General features: G+C 37.8%; 1 non-coding gene across 1 annotated transcript; it reads left to right on the top strand.

Annotated features, from left to right (window-relative positions):
- Positions 1-1,458: 1,458 nt before the first annotated feature.
- Positions 1,459-3,550, top strand: LOC131775524 (uncharacterized). Its single transcript, XR_010719078.1, has 3 exons — positions 1,459-1,712; positions 3,105-3,185; positions 3,450-3,550. It is a non-coding gene; the product is annotated as an uncharacterized protein (transcript).
- The last annotated feature ends 6,020 nt before the right edge of the window (positions 3,551-9,570 follow it).

The raw sequence follows: 9,570 nt of genomic DNA, 5'->3' as shown, positions 1-9,570 counted from the left end.
ATGTTAACTGTTTCGTTTCCATATCTTTCGTTCCAACCAATCAACCCTTTTTATTCATCAGTTTTGCAGCGCGTTTCGCAACGTTATGAACCTATCTAAGGCTCATGTGACCATTTCAGGTTGTGTTCACGAATTCATTTATCACTGAAATTGTCTTTCTGTACTCCATTCTTCAACTTTTAGGACCGCGAACTTTTATTGACGTCATCTTCATCTCTTCATCTGCTTCGTCTCCCTGTGCTCTTTGGTCATTTGGAGACGTTTTCGGAATGAAGTAAATCTTTGAACTTGAAAACCTGTTTGATTCGTACCACTAGTGCATTGGATAGTTACGTCCTTGTTTGTGTCTCTGCTTGGTATATTTGTATCTCACCTTTAACAGACTACAATGTTTGTCGCAGAAGCATAAAGCAAACACATACTTCGCTATGTTTTACCATTAATTTTTATTGACTTGAGGATCGCTGAGATACAAAAAAGAAGTTTTACATTGTTCTTTCAGAGCTACAACTTTTACAGAAGACATTTAGACAAGCTAATTTCATAGATTACAGGAGACGTGCAATGATTTCAACTTAATGCACCTGCGGCAATCAACGCTCAAGATCAAAACAAGCAAAATGGGAAATAATTTAGGTGTATATCATGGCTCGTATCCTATAATCAGATTGGTGTTAATAACTCGGTGACAGATATAGGCGAACTGTAATATTTCGTCGTTACATTTATCCCTCTATTTGATAAAAAATGTTATTTACCTCTAATTTTATTTGTTTGTCTTTGGCTCAGACATACATTTAGCGAAAACACCTGGGTAAAGTCTATTATTTTATCAGAACACAGAATTATTGGCACACACGACGCTACTGCGCGTGTGAGTTCAAGACATATGATACATTTTCACTTCTCAATACATCGCGATCAGCCTTAGTTTGACAAATTATCGCTGTTCATTTAGAACATTTACAAAAGGACAAATAGATAAGCGAAATTGCTACAGCGTGAACACGGGACAGCAAGGACGATAGAATCGCTGATTTCGCCCAAGTTTGTGCGCGATCATTTTTTTGTCTCGAATACATGGACTTTCAAGAAGCATTTTTAGCTCAGACTTCATGACCAAGATCACTTTTCTACGCCTCAGTTTACTTGTTCTGAGGCCTGTTGGCTGTGTTTAATAATGTTTTATTGGTTATTTTGATATGCTTTAGAAACAACTTTGGTTTTTCTTTCACGTCTCTCAGTTGAAATGCGTCTTTTGAAAAATTAAACAAACTTGAAGGCGTCGAACTCGAGATTTCTATCGGTAGATCGTTAATAAATTGGAGGCAAAGCCTTGTGATTACCATAGTAAGGGTTGACCAATGTTTTCTTGTATTTGGTTCACTTTTTGGTTTTTTTTTTTTTGTCGTGTATTGCTTGTGGTACTTCTCTGCCAAACACCCTTTTTATTTCTCGATAACAACGAGCATTAGAATGCAGTTAGAGTGTGATGATGTTATTCACTAGATTATATTCAACCATCAGATTTACGACACTGCGACAGGTCAGCGGGTACTAACTCTGCACGATTCCAACAACACTAACAACTACTCAAAGAACCTCGCCTCCTTCAATCCCACGGACGACCTGGTACTGAACGACGGTGTATTATGGGATGTCAAAGGCAAACGGATTATACACAAGTTTGACAAGTTTAACAACTTTGTAAGGTAAGCTTTTAAATCGGAAACCTCTGCATTGTTTTGTTTTCCTCTCTTCCATCCTTTTTCTTTCATTCCCATCCTCTTCCTCTCCCGCTCCTGCTTACCTTCCTCTCTTCTCTTTTTTTCTCCCTCTTCTCACTCCTTCAGAGATAAGAGGATTCTTATGATTTCTATAAAACATTCAATTCAGTTCATCTTGATCGTAAGACCTGAGGCGACAAATTCACCTTTCATTAAGGGGTAGTGACTACATATCTCAGTCGGCCAGGGCACTGATCCCGGCATCTCGCGAGGTCACAAGCTCAAATCCTGTTCAAAGTCTCAATGTTGTTTTTGTTTTTTTTTTTTTGTTTTTTTCCTTCCTCCAAACCTCTTTGTGAAACTATTTGAGGAGCTGAAGCCCAATCATCAAAGCGTAGGAATCAGGGTTGAGGAGTCTGGGTTGGGACCCTGGTTAGGTGTTTGTGAAGTGTTCTTTGGGAAGATACGTTATTCTCACAGTACATCTCTCCACCGAGGAATAAAAATGGGTAGCAGCAACTGGTGCGAAAACTTGACAAAATGCTGGGGAAGGGGGAGGGGAGGAGAGCCTTGCGACCAACTAGCCTTTCATTTCCAGTAGAGGAAGAAATTTGTAACACGGGGTTGAGCCACGGTCAAAAAGGGGGGTGGGGCAATGAAGATTTCGCTCGTCTGAGGTCATTCTTGGTTTGGGAAACTGTGTTCGCCCACAAACGGAGTTGTGGGCGAACACAGTTAGCATTAAAACTAATTATAAAACAAACCTTCGTGTGCAGAAGTGTGTCTGCTTCAAAGTACCGTTTACAATCAAATGGAAGAAGCATCGTCAAGGGGATTAACGGAAGCTACACTCAAAGAACATAGAATGCAGTGAATATCAGCTCATATCTGTGTCCTCGGAGGGGGCTACGTCGAAGCCATTTGTCTACTCGCTGAAAAAAAAAACTGTCTCACTCATCCGCTCTACCCTTTTTGTTTTCTTTTTTCTTTTTCTTGTGGTTCCGGTTATTTGCTCATTTCCGAAAATGCGGTGACGCACAATTAGTCAGGAGGTGTTTCGCTTTTTAACAGCCTCTTCGAGCAAGGGTCTTTTCGCCTTTCACCGCCCCCTCCGGTCAAATAATAGATCGCGAACTTCTTAACTTTAACTCGCCCTAATATAATGCCTGCATTGCAATTAGGAGCTAGCAGTAATCTCAGCTACCTTATGCCACAACAACTGGGAGAAACTTTGGCAATGTGAGCCATCTGACTGGCTTTACTTGTCATTTCATGATTGCATAAGTTGCAAAATATCACCACAAGGATCTCGTCATCATGTTATAACAGTTCACATGAATTATTTCATATCATAAATCCCGTAATGTTCTTTTTTAGAATCAGGCGAGCACCGACGAAAGCGTTTGCCGGGTATACGAAGTTGGGCGGCTGCGTAGGGCTGATGACGAGGACGAGCAGGTATGAGAATCTTGAGGACTTTCGCATCAATATTCGTAGGAACGGACCAATCAAAGAGAAGTGAAACCGCCATCTTGGATGCGAATTCGGTTATGTGATTGGTTCTTGCCTTATTTGCATACAAAATCCTGCACTTTGTTAGGTTGTGGACTATAGCGCCCCCCTGGCACTAAAGCAGAGATGAACTTTAAATCACGTCACTTATTGCAACACGTGTTTGATGTAGGTCAACAAAATAACGACTCAATGCCTTTTTTCTCTTAGGAATCCGACGAAGGTGGCGAGGAAGATGACTATGTCGATGACGATGATGATGAGAATGATGATGATGACGTTGAGGATGATGATGATGACGATGAGGATGATGATGACGACGAAATTGAAATCACGATATCTGGCGATGATGATTCGGATGATGACAGTGATATTGCAATCTTTTGAAGCGCGGCTTTTAAGTTTCCATCTTACAGTTGTTAATTTAACTCAACAATGAGCACGTCATTCTGCTATGTTTTTATCTTTGAAAAATGTATGTGTATCACACAATTTGGGAATGATAGTTTAGGCTTGGAGTTGTATTGTTGACGGCGGAGTTTTATGTCAATTGCTATGTAGCAGAAAGTAAAAGTCATCATCGAAAAAGTTACACCCATGTTACTGATTATCAAGTAAATAGAAAGGATGGAATGGTTTGTTATTCCTCTTGTAATGTAAACAAGCCGACAAAGGACTAAAGTTACTCTTACTCACCACAGAGTTACTACTTGTCGATATATTAGCCCAAGTGAAACAGCTAAAAGTCTGCCTGTATTTATTGCAGTCAGTGTGCGAACAGACACGCCACAGAAAATGACCCCCAAGGTTCGGTTGATGAGCGAGCTATGTTAACAAATTGCAGAGTGTTAAGGGGAAATTACGTAGGCAAGATGAAACGGCTGGAAACTGAGTTCAACAATGATATAAGTGCATGCAAGATTACTGAACAAACATTTTGATCGTTGATGAAGGGAAGAAATCTTGCAGAGAGGAAAAAGAATGAGACCATTTCCCACAATGGCTGCAACGGAAATTATAAGATCAATGACGAAACAAACATAATAAAACTTCGATCACATACGCCCGTGAAGCAACGAAATTGATCAATTCTTGTTTGGTTTATATTTTCCGTCAGGTTCTCCATGTTATTTTATAGCAGTTACCACTCTTTCACCGCTAAAGGCGTTGAGAACTCTCCTCTTGAACACCACACTGAACATCCAAAGAACGAATCTAGTTTCCAAAGTGAGCAGGTGGTGATATTTAAGTCTCTCTAGCCTTGTAAGACTTTCGACTGCAGAAGGGGGGTTTTCTATATTCAAGAAAAACAAAGTTGAAGCGTTTTCGGTCAATATCATTTTGTTTTCTTTTCATATGTTGATTTTCCAATATTTCCTGTGGCTTATTTTTTCATTTTTACTTCAAAAGAAGCATGGAGGTAATTGTTTGTATTCAGCTGGCTATTTGCGGTGGTAACACTGTTTTTCCGCACACCACAGCCTACTCGTTTCAAAGCAAATTTCATTAATTTTAAAGTTGTGTTTTCTCTTCAGTTCCTAATCGAATTCATTCAGAGGAAAAAGTGATATCGAGCTAAGATTTTCACGAATATTTTTCAGCCTTGCGCTTATGTTTTTCGCCAAGTTAAAGATTACCTCTATTCACTAACATATTTTGACGTGCCGGCAAATTGGCTCTTGCTAATGAGTTCTGAATTTAGGGAACACACGCGCGGCAAAGTAATCAATTTTTCTGTTTTTTACGTTCTCAACTCAGTTGATAACATTAAATTAAATTTGAATCTCTTTCTTTAGTGCTGGAAGTTCAGAGAAGTGAGAATTGCAGTAAAGAAGACAATCATAGCGTTTTGTTGTGGTTTGTAGTTCAAGAATTCCTTTATTTATGAGAATGGACCACGATGTTCCTTAACATTAGTATATTATGTATTTTTTCCATCTAAAAAGCATTTGCTTATCATAAAGGAACCACAGATATGTTACCTTAAAACAAAACGAGCATGGCTAAGAAGGGCAAAGACACACATGAGTCAGGAACTGAAAAGAAAAGCTGACTTGTTGAGGAAGCTCTACAAAGTATCGGCGAAAAATAATTCACAGATTCTACGTCATTTAGCATGTTAAATAAATGTGGCACCCGCTCACTAAACGATGAAAATTCGAAGAATATGAATAAAACACGAAAGAGTGAAAAAAACAAGAAAAACAAGTCTAATTATCGCTGTGACATTTGTCATCGGAAAATCAGACAACAGGAGGAATTTTTTATCCAATAGAAACTGTTAAAATTCTCAACAAAACAAGAATACTCTTATATCGAATACGGATCGCCCAATAAACGTTCATTTGCTGCCAAAAGAGGAAAAGACAGAGCCACAAGTCTGAACGTGAGCGCCAGTGGCGATCCTCACAAGCCAGTTATCTTCACAACTACCAATTGGAGTAGTAGCATTTCTCCTCGCTTTCAACATTGTCCTCTCCTTCGCTGCATCTCTTGGTAATGCTCTGCTTCTATTAACATTTTATAAAGTGTCCTCTTTGCATCCCGCTGCAAAGGTCTTGTTTGAATGTAGCCGCTACCGATCTTTGTGTGGGTCTTTTTTCACAACCTCTGTTCGTGACTGTTTTATTTCTTTACATTGATCTTGGTAACACCGACATAGATATTTTGTGTTACGTCGAAGAGGTTGTTTGTATACCCAACTATGTTTTTTTTAGAGTGACTGTACTGATATTGACAGCCATCAGTGTTGACAGACTTCTTGATCTGTTATTGATGCTGAGATACAGACAAGTTGTGACACAAGAGTGAACTCAAGCTGTTTTACTTTTATGCTGGATAATTGCTGTTTTATGCGGATTGGTTCGTGTCTGGAGTCAAACGGTTTCGGAGATTGTTGCTTTTGTGGCCGTTGTGGTATCTCTGGTTACTTCCGTGTTTTGCGACGTAAAGATCCACCTGAGATTACAGCGGTACCAGGCTGACGTAGAAGAAAACCCTGGCGAAGGACGGTCAAACGCAGGAGAAGATATAGGAGTAGGAAAAGATGAAGCAGGCGCAATAACGGGGACAAGAACAGCTACAGAAGAAGGAGCAGGAGTAAAAGGTACAGAAAGGGGAATAGTACGTGCATGGACAGCAAAAGTTCATCAAAACAAAGATTAAACGGGAGAGTTCAACTAAACATCAAACAATATCAGAAAACAGTTTCCAGCATATTTTGGGTGTAGTTGGCTTTAGTGGCATGCTACACCCCTTTTATAATTGTGTCGATATTGAGACATACAGTACTTAGTGGATCAGCAGTTCATGCTCTGTGGCTCTTTACGGAAACTTTAGTTTATCTGAACTCATCTCTGAATCCCTTTCTTTACTGTTGGAAGATCACAGAAGTGACAAAGGCAGTAAAGGACACAGCCAGGGCGTTTTGTTGTTGTTCGTGATTCAAGGTCGCCTTTATTTTTGTGGAAAAACTTTCGTGTCCTACTTCTGCTGGTTAAAAAACGCACAAATTTGTCCACATTCAGTTTTTAATTCATATCTTAACAAATATTTACAGGAATAACACCTACAATATGTCATTTTAAAGTGTATAGAAAGGGCTTCTCAGGGAAAAAAAAATTCATCATTGAAACCCAGGACTTTCCTAATCAAAGTGCTCTGTGAGCAAACTCGTGAATTGACACATGATTTTTTAGATTATGTTTAATGTTATCTGATTAGGGAATTTTGTGGTTGATTGTCATATCTAGAGTACGAGCAGTAATTCAGTGTTCGCTAATGTAGCAAAGAAACAAAGTAACGTTGGGATAAGAAGGCATTACAATTGAAATGATCATGCATTTGACAAGGTGGATGATGTCATGTGTTTTAAACGTCTATCATTTTTGTTTCTGGTTCAAAAGAAAAGGTTGGAAGTAAATGTGGGTGAAAAGTGAAATTTACTGTCTTTCGTTGTAAATATTAGAAAATCAAGGCAATACTGTCTTAATGGAAACATTAACGATTCCCTCTTTATCAAATGAGACAAACGGGAACGAGTTTTGAGTGATATAATTAAGCCAAGCCTGCTAATGGAAACATTAACGATTCCCTCTTTATCAAATGAGACAAACGGGAACGAGTTTTGAGTGATATAATTAAGCCAAGCCTGCCACCGTCATTTTGGATCTCCGCCTGGGTAGATTTAAGTCACGTGCTAGGCAACGTATAATCAATAACAAGATAGAATTTCATTTCAGGCCTAGTTATCAATTTCGTGGTGTGTAACTTTCGCATTTTGAATCTTCAAATTGTCTTAAAAACTTAAAAGAAAATTTTTCTTTAAAAATTCACTGAAATCGGTAGCTAAAATTGTTTGTTTAGGTGTTATCTGATTTTCGTGATTTTTATTTCGTCAGTCGCCGGCATCTTTTGTTGCTTCACACAGGAAAAACACACGCGACGAAACGTAATGATCAATTTTGTCCTCAATCTCACGCTATAACAGAAAAAGCTTTTGAACATCTGTAAACTCCGAGCGCTTCGCAGTAAGTGATATTTTCAATGAATCTTCGGATTGTTTTCAAGTTCAAGGATTGTAAATTACAATTTTATGAAAAACGAAGGTTGTTCTGTTATTTCAGTGTGAATCCTTGCATGCCTGCCAGTCGCTGGCGCCGCTTGTTGAAACTAAAACGAAAAAAAAAAACTCTTTTAAGATTATCATTGGCTTCTTTTTCACCCCACCACTATTCTTAGTAACAAAGGTCGCCATTTCGTCTGTTTTTTGCTCGCCAAAAACTATAAAATGCACTCAAAAGCCTAAATCTAAAAAAAGTTTACAGGAATCGACCAATCGAGCGAGCGAGCGAATTCCATTCCCCACATCGCATGCGCGCAATTCACGAGTTAAAAAGTAAAATTTAAAACACAAAATAAGTCAGACATAGTGTAAAACTTGAGGTAAAAGTCACTTTTCCTCATAGGTATTGGTTACTTAAGATTAATTGATAGCAGAAGTTAATTATTAACATGTCAGCAACATTTCCTAAAAATCTGAAAGAAAAAGAATAAATAATGAATTTTTTATGAATTTTTATGTGCACCCATGTCATTCCAAAAAAATTAGCAAAAATTTGTCCACATTCAGTTTTAATTCATATCTCAACAAACATTTACAGAAATAAGACCTACAATATGTCATTTTAAAGTGTATAAAATGGGCTTCTCAGGAAAAAAAAGAATTCATCATTGAAACCCAGGACTTTCCTAAAAAGTAAAATTTAAAACAAAATAAGTAAGACATAGTGTAAAACTTGAGGTCAAAGTCACTTTTCCTCACAGGTATAGGTTACTTAAGATTAATTGATAGCAGAAGTTAATTAAAGAATACTTTTTTGCGAATTTTCATATTAATCAATAACGAATCATTGAATGCTGACAAGTAATTGCACTTACAGAGTCGAAAACTCTATTGCAATATGAGGAGGAATACAAATTTCTTTTTCTTTTCCATGTTCTCTTTACAGGAAGGAGAATAAGAAGAAGAGGAAGACATAACATCAATTACTCTCTTTTTTTGCCATGAAATACAATGAGATATTGATTGAGAATTGATTTTTCTATCTATTTTGGACGGGTTTCTAATATTTATCTAAAGATCACCCATGCATAAACAAAATTAATAATAAACGTTAATTGTGGACTTGTCTTTGCTCGATATGCCCTGTTCTCTCATACGTAAATCTAATATCTCGCATTTTGACTGAAAAAACCGTTTTCAGCGAAGTGCGAAGCAACTTTGTCGAATAAAACCTTAAAAGAGTCTACCCCGTACATTTGTGCGGCCCCCTTAGTCCTCGTGCTGGTGGCGCTTTTAAACAAGGAAGGTTGTTATTTTCTTTTCCTTTTTCGCCGCTTCAGTTATTGCTGACTTCTCTATTTATACAGTCACAGTGAACCACTGCTTTCTTTTGCATTTTTGGCCTCTTTCAGCTGACTTTTCCCCACAATCAGGAGGAAAAACCTCAAGATGAATATGTCTAACCTTTATTTTAAAATGCGTCATGCTTGAATATCAAATAAGACCACATTAAACATCTCACAAATTGAGGACGCCACAAAAATGGCTGATTGGTAATTAAATGGCTTATATTTTGGTATTATTAAATTCGAGAATAATAAAAAACGAGATTTAGCTAAACTTTAAGTTCTCTTGAACATTAACTTTATGATGAAAACACCAGCGGTCGTCTCAGCCCCTATCAATGTTCAACAAAATTTTTTTTCCACAAACAGTTCACATCTGCTTCCAAAAACAAAGCGTAAAATGTGTAATGATGTAATACGA

Source organism: Pocillopora verrucosa, chromosome 11, assembly GCF_036669915.1.
Source record: "Pocillopora verrucosa isolate sample1 chromosome 11, ASM3666991v2, whole genome shotgun sequence".
Taxonomy (NCBI): domain Eukaryota; kingdom Metazoa; phylum Cnidaria; class Anthozoa; order Scleractinia; family Pocilloporidae; genus Pocillopora; species Pocillopora verrucosa.
This window is presented reverse-complemented; position numbering and strand designations above follow the sequence as displayed.